General features: G+C 34.6%; 1 long non-coding RNA gene across 1 annotated transcript in view; it reads left to right on the top strand.

Annotated features, from left to right (window-relative positions):
* LOC149134150 (uncharacterized) overlaps window positions 1-5,269 on the top strand; it is a 5,865-nt gene extending 596 nt beyond the window's left edge. The window contains exons 1-2 of the long non-coding RNA XR_016243130.1: window positions 1-1,870; window positions 3,579-5,269. The exon at window positions 1-1,870 is cut by the window's left edge and continues 596 nt beyond it. This is a non-coding gene — a long non-coding RNA (uncharacterized LOC149134150). The remainder of the gene's footprint in view (window positions 1,871-3,578) is intronic.
* Window positions 5,270-16,664: the final 11,395 nt, after the last annotated feature.

The raw sequence follows: 16,664 nt of genomic DNA, 5'->3' as shown, positions 1-16,664 counted from the left end.
GAAGTGCATTACTCAAGTTAATTCATTGCGGAAAGATAAGCGAAAGTTTTGAAAACTGAAACATAGGATAGACCCACTCTAAATAGAAATCTGTAAGTTGGAAATCGACAGTTGTAGAGAGTTCTTCGATTGGCATAAGGTGGAGATCTTGTAGCAGGAGGATTGCAACGTCATCAATTATTATTTGTATACCACGTATAATTTATTTTATTTTATTTTATATTTAATATAACCATACATTTACACTTTGTATGTGGCTCTGTATCCGTCGAGCTGGTGTCTGGCCTTATTCCAAGGTCTCAAAACCGTTGCTGGATGCAAAATACCTTGAATTTAGTCAGAGAAAATACCTTTAGGAGCAGGAGAACAACTGCACGAGTACTTTGAACATTTTTCCAGTGATGTATTTTGTTTTAATTATTTGTGTCGGTTTATCTCTAACCATCAGTAACTTTGAGATAATCTCCGCGATAGCAAAACTGAGGAGATATTGTGTAGAACAAAGCAAGAATAGAAATACCATCACCAGGAGATTACTCCTCCTCCGTACGTACAAGTATTGGTCATCAGTACAATTACTGAACAGCCCATTTCTGGAAAATAACTTCAACAATTTTATTAAAAAATTGTTAGTGAAAATTTCATTCAAGAGATTCTACGGCAACCAGCTATGATACTCAACAATTTGGACAGTGTAGCTACCAGAACGAAACAATTGTTTCCAGATGCAAAGAATTTATTCAAAGAACACACTTATGTCTCGGAATGGAACCGTTTTCTTTGATGCTTCTGATGGAATAGATCCTACAAGAAATTGGGTTGATCACTTTTTTGATCAGCCTAATTTTGTTAAAAGTTCATTCGCTCAAACAGCTTGTAATTTCAATGACTTTATCCGCAATTACAAAACTGCGCATTCTGCATTTAAACTTTCTCTTAAACTTGCACATAATGACAAAGCTGTTTACAATTTTAACAAAAGATCTGGACAATCGGAGGTTCTAAAACAGGTGAGACTGATAATAACGGAGTACGTATACAATGTCTTACAGACCTAACGTGAGACTCTCAACAACCCTAGCAAAAATGTTAAAGAAAATACAAGCATAAAATACGAAGAAAAAGACTTGATCTCAAGCGATTTCGAGAAAACCGTTTCCAAAGGGTACCGCTTATGCGGCAACGATAATACGCTTCAAAAAAAGAGAAAAAGAAACCTGCATTTGGATGCTAGATGAAAACCCTCATTTTTCTATCTCGTAAGACGTGCACTTAATAAACATAACTGTTAAATAGCTCAGTCTCGAAAACGTTTGGATTCAGATGCGCAATAGCCAGCTGCCAGGCAATAATGAGAGTGAAGATGGTGCAATATCGAAACATTGCAGAATAAGCATCAGTAGATCTCAAGAAATATTAGTGCAAGTTTACTCCAGCTTCTCACGAAATTTTAGACACGATGAGTGTTTTTTTATGTAACTGCAATTCCGACTCTCAAAATGATATAGTTCGGGATATTAACGCAAATATTCAAGCGGTAATAAGCAATCAAGAGAGCACAAGAGACTTGACTCTGTAATTAAGGATAATAATGCTGTCAACTATCCAATCGTGTTTAACAAGATTTCAATCCAACAGCATCTCATTGCAACCTGCGACTAAGTGTTGCAGCCCGTATTATGTTGCAAGCGCCAAAACTCTATAATGCTGTAAGACTCACTGTCAAAACTCTGAAGTCATATGTTATCAAGGTCGACATTATGACTGGTTTCTCCTTTCTTGTGACAATAAACAATTGTCTTGGACACCTAGGTTTCCTGCACCTGGAACAAGGAGACCATGATTCTCTTTTGATCTCTATTATCCATAGGTAATGTCAAAAGTGAATGCCGTTTATTCATTAACGTACCAAACAACAGAACAAGGATTGTTTTTAGTGAACTTGTATAAAATCACATTTCTGTTAAAATTGCTTTTGTTATATGTGATGCATATCAGTTGAGTAATCTAAAAATATATATGAACTAAGATATAGAGTAGTATTTTCTTTCCGTCACATAATTACCAATAAACACAGTCACAAAAGCTTAACACTTCATATACATTTTGCAATAAAAGAAATGTTTCTTTGTATTTGTCACCCGGATGCAGATACCTTGGTTAGCATGCATACAAAGCACTTAGAGAAACAGAAATAGAAATAAAAAATTGTACTACTAAGTTCCATGTGCATGCATTTAACTTACACATTCTGGTACATATTTAAATGTCCCTATATCCCTGCAGTAAAGTAATTGGAGTTTCAACAATAGGTATACATCCTCGTTTATTTATGAACGGGACGATTCATTCCTTTGTCATTTTTTTGTATGGATTTATATGCACGCTACTCGGGATGTCACTACCTGCTACATATTGTTAACATAAGCAACTAAATGTCTTTAGTGCCACAGTTGCTGACGAGATGAATATACAGCGAAAGAGGTATGGACTGTTAGATAACCTATGGAGAGTATACCCGATTTTCATCATCTACTATAGTTGTGGCCCATTCTCTGTTTGCGTCATACATATAGACGTTTATCGTAACTCCGCTCAAACGTTGAGGTGTTTTGTGCTCTCTCTATCTCTCTATCTCTCTCTCTCTCTCTCTCTCTCTCTCACTCTCTCTCTCTCTCTCTCTTCCTCTCTCTCTCACTCTCTCTTATTAAAATGTCACCTAGGACAAGTACTGTATAATAGAAAATGAACGACTGTAGTGGAAGTAATACAGAACTTATTAATTTACACAAGCAGTAATCGTTGGAATATACAATCTATAAAAATAGTATCATCTACAGAAGTCACATTATCATTTCAAAATATCTTCAAATCAGATATACTTAATTTACTTTTTAATTACAGAATATCTGCTTGCTATATATTTGATTAGTTAAACATCAGTTCAAACCAAATGACGATTTCCAATTCATCTAAAACATTTAGTTTTTCTTACGACAATCAAATTCTAATCAAACGAACATTATTAACACAACACTGTTATCTTGGCTTCTTACTATCTTCTGTTTTATGTCATTAGTTATCTCCCTCAAATAAACTAACAATCAAAGAGACAGCAATATAGTACAGTAATATAGTATAAATTAACAGAGTAGAAAGATCAGAGATTAGTTTGAGAATGTTTTGAAAACATCATCGCCTCCGATTATTTAACAGTGAAGAAAATAAAAATACGTTTTTGGTGTAACTGTAACACCTGTATTGGTGTCGATGAAATTGGGTGTGGAACACTAATGTAACGAGTCTATTGAACGCATTCTTTTATCGACATATAGTGTTTGAACATTTAGAAAGGTGGAAAACACTCTGTGAATTGCCTCACTATCAATTCCCAGACCACTGAGGCGAATAGAAAATCTTTCTCATACTAGATTTACAAAGGACAGAAATTCTGTACAATAATATTACAAGAGATTATAATAGATCGGTTTTAAACAGTTTTGTTGTTTGTAGGTGCAATGCTTTTGACCTGTACGGGCAATCAAATATTATAATGATTAATGTGTCTGTTATTTCAGGTTTTCAAGAAAATCGTGAGCGCGCGGTGCATAACAGAATGTTGTCTTGAAGATTTTGTAAGGAAAGACTAAACAAAATGTTTTATATGGGAAATGGAAAGTAAGATATAGTATAACTAGCTACAAAATCAGAAACCGGCAGGTAACGTGGTACTCAATAACAAGATATGGGATAAGTCAGCTCGGAATGGCATTTTTTCAGACGATGAGCGCAATGAAGAACAAAGCAAAAGGCATACAATTCAGAGTCCTTAACCTAATCATAGTGTATCCTGTAAACTACCATGTTTGATGGTGCCAATTTCAAAATATTTTGACACATTGAAGGACTTCCTGTCCAACATAAACATTTGGTGTACAAATTAATATTTAACCACTTGAGAAAAGAGCATCCAAAGAAAATTTTGTATCCACCACAAACATTTTATACGCACAAGCTGTATATTTTCAGCATCTAGTATGGGTCTTCGAATAATTGAGGATATTGAAAGCAATATTAAATATATTAGAAGATGAAATTCGTTGGATTTGTACTTCGTTTATAGAAAGTAAATTGGTATACATTTTTTGCCAAATAAGCGAAAATATTGTAAGCTGAATTAATGTCTTCAGTTATATTAATACCACGTCATATATCATCTTCAGAGTCAGTTTAGTGAAAAGTAATAATTAGTCACCTGAAATGTAGTATTGAATCTTGAAATAATATGATTGTTGATTTGCTAAAAAGTCATCCTAAAAGTGTCGTCCTGTATTAATATGGACAAAAATGGAAAGGCATGATATTCATATTCGTCAGGGACTAATCATTGGAATTGTCAATGCCATTTAAACCTTCAAAAGAAGATTTAATGATTAATCCTTCAATGCAGTTTATGAATAACACATCCTTTCATGCGGGACGCAAAAAAAAAAAGAATTAAAATACAAGGTGATAATCAATCGAATAAGCGCAAATGTGTTTTATAGACACTTGTCTTTTTCACAATTTAGCAGGTTGTCAGTAAGCCACACCCAAAACGGCTGTAATTTGGCCATTTCTCTATTGCTATTGTTGCTATTTAGAGAGCTGTAGATCAATCCTTGTTATACACATCTATCACCAAAGATATTCAATATGTGCTCAATCTGAAATACTTGAGTCATATAAACTACGTTATCTAATTTGGCTGCTATTTTTAAAATTAGGTAGCAGCTGCGTCATTGGTTCCGCCTGTGTATTTATTCATTTCCACTTTTATATTCGCTGAGACAAACGTTTAAAGGTGTCGACGTTTTCAAAAATATATTCTAACTGATCGTTGATCTTTCTACTCTATTGATAATACAACAAACTATACGATATCACAGTCTCTTTGATTACTGCATTATTTGAAGAAATTAAGACTAATGACGAAAAACAAAAGATAGTAGGAAGCCAAGAAAATGTTCGTGAGCTAATAAGTTTTGTTTGATTAAAATTTGATTGACTTAGGAAACTAACGTTTAAGATGAATTGGAAATCTTCATTTAATTTGAACTGATTCTTACCTAATCAAATATATGGCAAATAATTATTTTGTTATTAAAATGTTGTCAGTATATCTGGCGTGAAAATGTTTTTTGTAAAATACATAAGAAGATGTTACCTCCTATACACAACATCGTTTTATTTTTTCATTATGAATATTGCATTCGCTTCTGCTTGTCTAAATGAATAAAATATGTGATGCCACCAGCCAGCCTCCACTTAATTATCTGTTTAATTTTTTCCTTCCCGGAACTGTAATGTTATACTATTCCCTAAAACCGATCGTTTTTGATTCATTGCTAACCTCAATCTGAGTGGAATCAAAATTGTTAGTCACAATGGAATATATATATATATATATATATATATATATATATATATATATACAGCCTTAGCCAAACAAAAAAAAAGTATTAGGCCACCCCAATGTTTTGGGGTTCTGGTATCTCAATGTTAATGAAACTCGTGCACATGGTAGATTATGGTATATTTCACAATATACATTAGTTTTAATATCTGGTTGACCCTTCTTTAGCATCAGTTACCGCTTTTATACGGGCGGCGAGTTAGTAGAATCGTTAGCACGCCGGGCGAAGTGCTTACCGGTATTTCGTCTGCCGTTACGTTCTGAGTTCAAATTCCGCCGAGGTCGACTTTGCCTTTCATCCGTTCGGGTCGTAAGTACCAGTTACGCACTGGAGTCGATGTTATCGACTTAATCCCTTTGTCTGTCCTTGTTTGTCACCTCTATGTTTAGCCCCTTGTGGGCAATAAAGAAACAAATTACCGCTTTTATACGGTTAGGCATTGAACCAGCCAGTTTCTTGCAGGTGCTAGGCGCAATTTTACTCCATTCTCCTATCAACATTTATTTTTAGTTTCTGTGTTCCTGATAGCTTCACCAAGAGTTTTCCATAGATGTTCGATTGGATTTAGATCGGGACTTTGAGCTGGCCAGTCCATGGGAACAATACCCTGTGTCTCAAACCATTGAGACAAAGAGTATTGTTATTGTTTGCTGTATAACATGAGCGTTGTCTTTTTGAAAGATAACACTGTTTTTCGACACTCCTGGATGCAATTTAGCACTCGATGGCTCTAAAATATCCGATAACATAGAAAGATAGGTAGCTGAATTCATCCTTACCTGACATAAAAAACATTTCTCATTTTCCTGTGGCAGACATGCAAGACCATACCACGATAAAACCACCCCAATGTTTTACGGTTGGTACCAGAAATTCAGCCTTAAATGCTTCCCCAACTCTGCGATGCACGAAAGTTCCACCAGATGTACTGAAAATCTGGGTAAAACCATGAAAGATAATATTAGCTTTATGTTGGATTCTTTTGTTTATATTTTGAGCAACAAACCAATTACATTAAGTTTATATGTTGATTGAATACATGTACTATATTACGTCCTAGTTACTTTCATCAGACCATATGTCTTTCGACCATTGCTCACTGGTCCAATTTGAGTGATGTTTGGCCCACTGAAGACGTTTTTCCATATTCGCTTCAGAAATCCATGGCTTCTTCCTGGCTTTACAGCCTTTCAGGCCGTACTCTACAAGCCTTCTTCTAACAATTCTGGTTGATATTTGTGAAGTACTTGTCTTGTTGAGGTTCGCACAGAGCTACGATGCTTTTCTCTTGTTTCTGAGCGGCTGATGGATGATGGATCTGTCATCACGAGGTGATGTAATCTTTTTCTACCTGTTCTTCACATCTTTTGTCTCTCTCTGAAGTGCTTGAGAGTCGTTTGCACCGCACATCCAGAATATTTCATCTTCTAAGCAATTTCCCTTTGAGACAGTCCATCATTCATGATAAGCTATGATTTGACCTCGCTCACACTCAACTCCCTTGTTTTAGGCATTTTACTGTTTATTAACTGTATGTACAACGTATTTTAGTATAACACTTTGAAATAGTCAAAGAAACATAAATTAATTTTGGACGTTGGTCTTACTCATAATTAGTTGCATATATACAGTACAGTATAAAAGTGGTAATTGATGCCTAAGGATGGTCAACCATATATTAAATCTATTCAAAAGCGGTTGGCTGTTCAAAATTTTGACTGGGTTGAACTTCATCGGACTATAAATTCTTTTTTTATCTTTACGAGTTATACACACACACCACACACACACGCACCCCCCCACACACATCTCTATATACTCTTTTACTTGTTTCAGTCATTTGCGACCATGCTGGAGCGACGCCTGTTAGTCGAGCAAATCGACCCCAGGACTTATCCTTTGGAAGTCTAGTACTTATTCTATCGGTCTATTTTGCCGAACCGCTAAGTTATGGGGACGTAAACACACCACCATCGGTTGTCAAGCGATGCTGGGGGGACAAACACAGACACACAAACATACACACACACACACACACACACACACACACATATATATATATATATATATATATATATATATATATACATACATACATACATACATACATACATACATACATATATGCTACAGGTTTCTTTCAGTTTCCGTCTACCAAATCCACTCACAAGGCTTTGGTCGGCCCGAGGCTATAGTAGAAGACATGGCCCACAACCATGTGGTTGGTAAGCAAGCTACTTACCACACAGTCACTTCTACGCCTATATATTGAAAAACAGAAAAGAAAAAAATGAAATATTTGAAGTATTTCAAAACCTAATCGATAATCAGAGCGTTACCACTTCCAGTGTTAATATATTCCATAAAGGAGTCGCTGAGCTGACAGAATCCTTAGCACGCCGCCGGGTGAAATGCTTGGCAGCATGTCGTCCACCTTTGTGTTCTGAGTTCAAACTCCGCTGGGGTCGACTTTGCCTTTCATCCTTTCGAAGTCGATAAAATAAGTACCAGTTGAATACTGGGGTTGATGTAATCGACTTACTCCTCCCCTGAAATTGCTGACATTGTACCAAAATTTGAAACCGATATAACCCATTATGAAGGTGACGAGCTGACAGAATCGTCAGCATTCCGGACAAAATGCTTAACAACATTTCTTCCGTATTTACGTTCTGAGTTCGAAATCTGCCGAGGTCGACTTCAACCTCTGATCCTTCCGAGGTCGATAAAATAAGCACCAATTGAGTACTGGATTAAAAGTAATCGACTTACCCGCCCTTCGAAATTGCTGGCCTTGTAACAGAACTTGAAACCAATATAATCTGGGATCAACTTACTCCGTAATAAACCTATTGCTTGGTTACTTTACTTCATGCGTAAACTACTCACTGGTTCAACTGATCTGTGATTAACAAATTTTATAGTGAACGTATTTCCTAATGAATCGACACCTTCGTGAACCTACTCCACGCTTAAATGTACCTGTTCCATGATTAAACTAGTTTGTGGTGAACTTCGGCTGTGAAATGACTACCATGTAGTTAAATTACTCCGAAGTCAACCTACGCTATGATAACCCTACTCCTAGATGATAGTACTTGGTGTTCAACCTACTGTGTGTGGAAACAATCAAAATAGATCCACGCAAAACTGAAACTGACATATCATGATCGCAAAGAAAATATGAAAATAATAATGTGAGTTATAAAATCGTAAAATGAGAAAATCGTATATTTAAATGAAGTTGCATGCTTATATATCGATAACACAATCGATCTATCTATCTATCTATCTATCTATCTATCTATCTATATATCTATCTATCTATCTATCTCTCTCTCTCTATATATATATGTATATATATATATATATGCATACATACGTTCATACATACATACATACATACATACATGCCTACATACGTACATACAAACATGCATGCATGCATACATACATACAAACATGCATGCAAACATACATACATACATGCATGCATACATACATACATACATACTTACATACATACATACATACATACGTACATACGAGTTAGTGCTGAAATGTTCCTGGCTTTGGATAAAAGAAAATACAGGAGGATCAATTAATACATGACCATCAGTTAGGATTTTATTCAGCATATTCTCGTCAACAAACCGGAGACCCTGGTGCAACTGAGAGAGAACATCGATATAGAAATCAGAAAAGTGGGGTCTGAAACTCTTGAGGGTGTTATGGTGCTTTGGAAAGAACACGGGCATGCGAAGCCGAAAATGGATACCATTTAAGCGATGCCATTTTTCATATGTGATGTTGTGGTGTTGTAAAATTTAACCTATGCATGTTAATTTTCATTACTTCCTTTATATTCTATCAAAATGTCATGCGTTTATTTGTAAAGTTAAGGAAGTTATTAAAAACTGAAACTCATCAGTGAGTTTTGGGACACCCTGTATAACCAACAGATCTGTTAAACACGGCAGTAAGTCTAAATGATAGTATGAATGTAAATTATCTACAAATGAAGAGATTTGTACGTTTACATTCATATATATTCATGACTTCATAACTACAGGGAAGTATAATTTAACCACCGACAACCATTGACAAAAATAAAACTCTGAACAGATTCATAACAGTATTGTTTTTATATGTGGAACAGAGTTGATGGAGCTGCTGCTGTGGCATCCTATACCGACATCCGAGATCCCATCCAGGAAAAGTAGCACCCAGTTGACTTTTGCATGAACTCACGTCTTGCAAAGTTTCAACTTTCGTTGAACAAAAGAACAAATAAGCAAAGTGAGTAAGTGCAAAACTGACCCGGCAAACAAACATATAAGGAATGAGATAATTCACTTAAACACCTCACCCCTCCACAAACACACACAGAGAGGGAAAAACGCCTGTATTTATGTACAACACAATGTTTGTTATAATGAAATTAAATAAATTTGAATATTACAAAGCATCATTGAGGGTGATATAAATATATAAACACATTCTTTATATAACGTGTAGAAAAGAAAAGAAGGATGCCTCTTGACACACCGTTTCTTGTTTTGTTGAGTGCTCTTCAGGGGAAATGCATCCATTTCCACCCCTACTAAAAGCATAGTACATCCAACTACTTTATAAAGCAGTCACAGTTTATGCCATCATCGTGACTGTAGTGTGTGTGTGCGAGTGTGCGAATTGTGTGAGTGTGTTGTAACAAGCAGATACACATTAGAAGATATTGAATTAATAGAAACAAGGAAAAACTCTTATAAATCGACACATAGTGAGAAAGTGATGCACAAATTAATTAAATGCGTCGTTGATGAAATACAGCTTTAAAACTGTGCCATAATTGTGTTGTGTATCATAATAACACGAAGAAAACACCAATGATGCCCAATTAATAAATGTATATTATTTCCAGATGTTTCCTGAGTATATATGATACCATATGCTATACAAGCTATTGAATTGCAATCCAACAACGCAGCAAATTAGTAGAATCACTACAGGCTTAGATAAAATGCCGCGCATTATTCGTCACAATTCTTCGCGGTCTGAGATCAAATTACACATCTAAATCTCGTATGCATGTATATTCTCTGTTTATCCAGGAGAAGCTGGTAAATTTAGCTATCTGCATTTAGTTACCTTCCTAATTCTAATGATTTTAGTTATATGTACTTTAGCAACTGATAGTTATTGGTTTTAAATCTTCAAACTTTGTCACAAGGCCAGTAATTTCGGAAGAGCTTAAGTCGATTACATCGGCCCCTAGTAGTGCGCAGGTAGTGCTCACTTATTTTATGGTCCCCGACTGGATGAAAAGCAAATACGAACTCGGCGGAATTTGACCTTAGAATGCAAAAGCGGACGAAATGCCACTGAGCATTTTTTTGCCCCAGTACTGTAACTATCCTGCCAGATCGCTACCTTCTAACATTTGGTCATTATTGCCCTACGTTGCTTTTGCCAGTCGTTCTCTACTCGTCGATAAATGTAATAAATATCCAGAAAGAGTCGATGTTCCTCTTCTGTTTCTCCCTTATTTTCTTGGCAGTGCCTGTAATAGAATGGTGTAATCTTGTGATGCTATGCCGTGCTGATTCAACCGAGGAATTGCTCTACGGAAACACGTAATATTGTAATACTTGACCACCTCACGCTTATGGAAGAAGCGTGTGCTTGTCGCCATAGGAATACCTCATGTGCATACCATTGAGAAAGCATATCTGATTATTGATGTGTAGATGGTCTGATGACATTCCCTGGGGGCAGTGAAATCAATAAATGATTCTTGATATAGACACGTTCTCCTGATAGCATTGAGTGCTCCCGTTACTTTCATTTGTAAAGAAAACCATATACTATACTATATGAGAACAGACCAAGCTGCTTCAGATATAAATACATACACACGCACACACAGACACACATATATATATATGTGCGCGCGCGTGTGTGCGTATGTGTGTGTGTGTGTGTGTATGTATGTGTGTGTGTGTGTGTGTGTGTGTGTGTGTGTGTGTGTGTGTGTGTGTGTGTGTGTGTACACAGCATAGACAAATATAGGACATGCAATGAGAGTGTAACAACAAAGTATCGAAATACGGGTTCTTGAAGACCTGGCCAACCTGCAGGAGTCCTGGAGACACAGCAAGAACGAGATAATATCCATAGCTTCAATTGGTTACACGTGAGAATTCTGACGGAAAATCTAATGACCGTTTCTTCTAAGTGGACGCTGTGGAGGAGATGCCTTAGAGTTCTAACCCCAGGTCACTCCCAGAGGCGGAGATGGAAGGATGGATAGGCGGACAAACGCAGGTATATCAAATATTACGTAATATAAATTCTTTATTAATATTACCTTTCTTCTGAAAATGATTGTCATAATTACCAGATGGTAACTGAAAACAGCTCCATTTGGGGAATGGATATAATCTCAAGTATTTTAACCGACGTGCTAACAATTTTCCTAGCTTGCCGCCTCTCTATAATATAATAAAAAGACAATAATTAAAAGCATAATAGCATCATAAAAACGTATTATAATATATTAAAATATAATAAATAATTAAATATAATATAATATTTTATAATATAGGCAGCTGTGTACTGCATAACCTATTACATTGGACTTGCGACTTATTGAGTTGGCTAATCACCCGTCAGGTTTCTTACGTAACCTGAGATTGAGAAAATGCCAGCAATTCCGTAAATAGGAAATATTATTTCATCTCTGAAGCATGTTGTTATTAGATTTAGAATGTCACAACTCTCTTACACTCAAAAACATATGTACTAAAATATATATGCATGCACACAGATACACATACTGATGCGCGTATACGCTTATATATATACATACACTTTACATATGTATATATATATATATATATATATATATATATATATATATATATATATATATATATATATATATATATATATATATATTTATATATATATATCACACAGGCACATATATGGATAAACAGATGTATACACATAGATAGGTATACATGATGTCACATATGCGTACATACATTTATAGCGTTCATGTGTAAGTATGAAGGTGCATATATCGGTGTATGTACATGTGTGTATACCACTGCATATAACTCCGTGTGTATGCATATGTATGTCTAAGCATATATGCCTATGAGTACGCACACAGAAATACAAACGCATGTTCACACATACGTGTAGAAATAGAACCGTACATACATATAATTAAATAGACACACGCACCTAACCTTCACTCAACACACATACACATACACACACACACTTGCCCAGACTCACGTTTATGCGTGTGTAAGTATCAGAGCACATTTCCAAGAGAAACGCTAAGCACGAGCGTGTTACACAAAAAAAAACTTTTTCCAGACGCTGAACTGACTGTGTGGTAAGAAGCTTGCTTTCCAACCAATGGTTCTGGGTTCAGTTCCACTGCGCGGCACACCTTGGGCAAGTGTCTTCTGCTATAGCCTCGGGCCAATTTGATAGACAGAAACTGAAAGAAGCCTGTCGTTTATATATTTATATATATATATATATATATATATATATATATATATATATATATATATATATATATATATATATATATATATATATATATGTGTGTGTGTGTGTGTGTGTGTGTGTGTGTGTGTGTGTGTGTATTTGTTTCTGTGCTTGTCCTCCGACCATCGCTTGACAACTTATGTTGGTGTGTTTACGTCCCCGTAACTTAGTAGTTGGGCAAAATAAAAACGATATCAGTATTAGGCTTCCAAAGAATAAGTCTAGTTATCTACAGACTCTGACGATGAATAATATCTTCAATAGAATTCTGAGACTAACTACTAAAACTCACTGAAGTCGAGATAAATAAAAATAATTATATTGCAGCCTTCTCCCAGATTTTCAATACAACGTGGTGGAAGAGATATATTAGGCAGCATCTACCATCTCGGAAAACATTGACTGCGGTCATGGAATTTCCTCCAACAATGCAGTTATTTATGATCTCACTACCATTTTTAATATTTTAATGCTTAGTAACTTTAGTGAAATTGGACAATAATTCACTGCGAATGACTTACTTTCAGTTTTAAACATCTGAGATGACAGATAGAGATACAAAATGTTCTATAATGTATAACTAAATTCAGCGAAATGCTCCACAGCACCTAAATTTTTTAAAGCATATGTGCGTCCACTAACGGACGCAAGTATTAAAAGGTACTCTTTTACATGTTTCAGTCATTTGACTGAGGCCAGGCTGGAGCATCTCGTTAGAGGGTTTTAGTCTCTATGACTTATTTTGTTAAAGCCTGGTACTTAATCTGTCCTAAGTTACGAGGACGTAAACACAACAACACCGGATGTCAAGCAGTGAAGTTAGGACAAACACAGACACAGACTCGACAGGTTTCTTTCAGCTTCCGTCTACCAAATCCATCCACAAAGCTTTCATCAACCCGAGACTATAATACAAGACACTTGCTCAAGGTGCCATGCAGTGGGACTGAACCCGGAACCATGTGGTTGGGAAGCAAGCTTCTTATTTCTTTACTGCCCACAAGGGGCTACACACAGAGGGGACAAACAAGGACAGACAAACGGATTAAGTCGATTATATCGACCCCAGTGCGTAACTGGTACTTATTTAATCGACCCCGAAAGGATGAAAGGCAAAGTCAACCTCGGCGGAATTTGAACTCAGAATGTAACGGCAGACGAAATACCGCTAAGCATTTCGCCCAACGTGCTAACGTTTCTGCAAGCTTCTTACCACACAACCACGCCTGCTCCGAGAGATAATAATTTTTTCATTGTATTTGATAGCAATAATATTTTGAATTTGAAATTGAGACGTTGTTACGAAAAAGATTATTAGAATTAACATATTTAATATTTTTATTTGGTAATTACGAAGTTACCAAAATTTTCATTTGGTGATATTGTTGAATTGTGCGATTTCATTCTCTGTACAATTCATCAGTATGATATAATCTGTGATATATTAACTGAACATTTTATGAAGTTATACATTTTTAAAAAAAAGATGGAAATAACTAGAGTCAAAAGGAAATTAAAGGAATGTGTATGGTTATGCTTTTTCTTCAAAGAAGTTTAGTAGTTTAGCAATCGAGGTAAAACGAGAAAGTTCTTAGTGTTTACGTACTGGAAAATGACTGTCTCCTGGTAATTCTACTTAGTGAAAATGTATTTTAGTAAGCTGTAATTTCAGCTTTAACTACAAAAGAATCACAACATATTACCTGATGTACTCTTTGAGGTCTAGACATTCGTTTAGATATATATATTATTATAAATATATGTATACATATATATATATATTCATATATGCATATATTTACGTATCCATACATATATGTATGTACGCGTGTATGTGTGTGCGTATGTATGTAAATGTATGTATGCATGTACGTGTATATACATCAATGTTAGCTGTACAAACACGTGTAAAGATTAAGAAATTTATTAGACTATAATAAATATACAAACTAAATCACCTGTTTAACTCTGCTCACTGTAAATTCTCAGTAAATTATTCTAGTGTATACAATACCAAACTAAAATCTGGGAAGAGATTATTTTCGTACCTGAATGGAATTTAGATATACATGGATTTAAATGGAGCTCTGAGCATTGGTTAAACGTTGTTATCTTTTTCGAAATCTCGCCCTGAAGTTTAATTTACCTATATATATATATATATATATATATATATATATATATATATATATATATATATATATATATATATATATATATATATATAGGAAAATGAAAAAAAGCCAGAATGCTGAACTGGAAGCATAATTTAATAAAGATTTTTTCTAACCGGTTTTCATTGCGATGAAGCAAATTATCAAGAAGAAGGAGAATGAAAATGTTTTTGTACAAAGAAGTACAAAAAAGTACAAAATGAAGAAAATAATATATAAAACAATAATATATAAAAAAAATAAATATACCCATACATTATATTGTCTTTGAGCTTTTGTAGTTCAATAGTAGTTCATGTATAAATTGGTAGGAAAAATAAGGATGCATGAGAGTTGAGAGTTTTGTTAGGTTTAAAACTTCCTGTTTTGACACCACATTTCCTGCTTAACACAAACTTTTAACCCTTTTTTTAGACCTAACAAAACTCTCAACTCTCATGCATCCTTATTTTTCCTACCAATTTATACATGAACTACTATTGAACTACAAAAGCTCAAAGACAATATAATGTATGGGTATATTTATTTTTTATATATATTATTGTTTTATATATTATTTTCTTCATTTTGTACTTTTTTGTACTTCTTTGTAAAAAAACATTTTCATTCTCCTTCTTCTTGATAATTTGCTTTATCGCAATGAAAACCGGTTAGAAAAAATCTTTATTAAATTATGCTCCCAGTTCAGCATTCTGGCTTTTTTTCATTTTCCTATTATTTCTCCACGTGCGGTTAACACAACCCCACTATTTACTGACTTATATATATATATATATATATATATATATATATATATATATATATATATATATATATATATATATATATATATATGTATGTACATCTCTCTCTCTCTATTTCCTCGTGTTCCTTTCTGTTGAAGTGCGTAGGCTCGAAACGTAAAAGATCTTCTCACCTTCCCGAGAGTTAAACTAATACATCTGCTTGTTGCTTATGCACCCGTTTTCGTCTTTTGTTTTTCTGTAAATTTCAACTATATATATATATATATATATATATATATATATATATATATATATATATATATATATATATATAAATATATATATATATATAGAGAGAGAGAGAGAGAGAGAGAGATGAATAGATAGATAGATAAATGGATACATACATACATGCGTAATACATAATACATACACACATATTTTTATACACACACACACACACACACATAAATATTTATACATATATGTATGTATGTGTATACATACATATATGTATGTATAAATGTATGAACATTTATACATATTAATGTATGTATAAATTAATAAATAGTCATACATACACTGTCTTTCCACCGCTTATATATATAACACAATCACAATTTATCAAATGTTTATCAAGCGTTATCAGTTGTTTGATATCTTATTTGATAATCGTTCACCCTTCATATGTATTTTTCCACATACATGCACCGATGAACATTACCATCATTCATCTCAGA

The sequence above is a fragment of the Octopus bimaculoides genome, chromosome 9 (genome assembly GCF_046866305.1).
Source record: "Octopus bimaculoides isolate indiv1 chromosome 9, ASM4686630v1, whole genome shotgun sequence".
Classification (NCBI taxonomy): Eukaryota; Metazoa; Mollusca; class Cephalopoda; order Octopoda; family Octopodidae; genus Octopus; species Octopus bimaculoides.
This window is presented reverse-complemented; position numbering and strand designations above follow the sequence as displayed.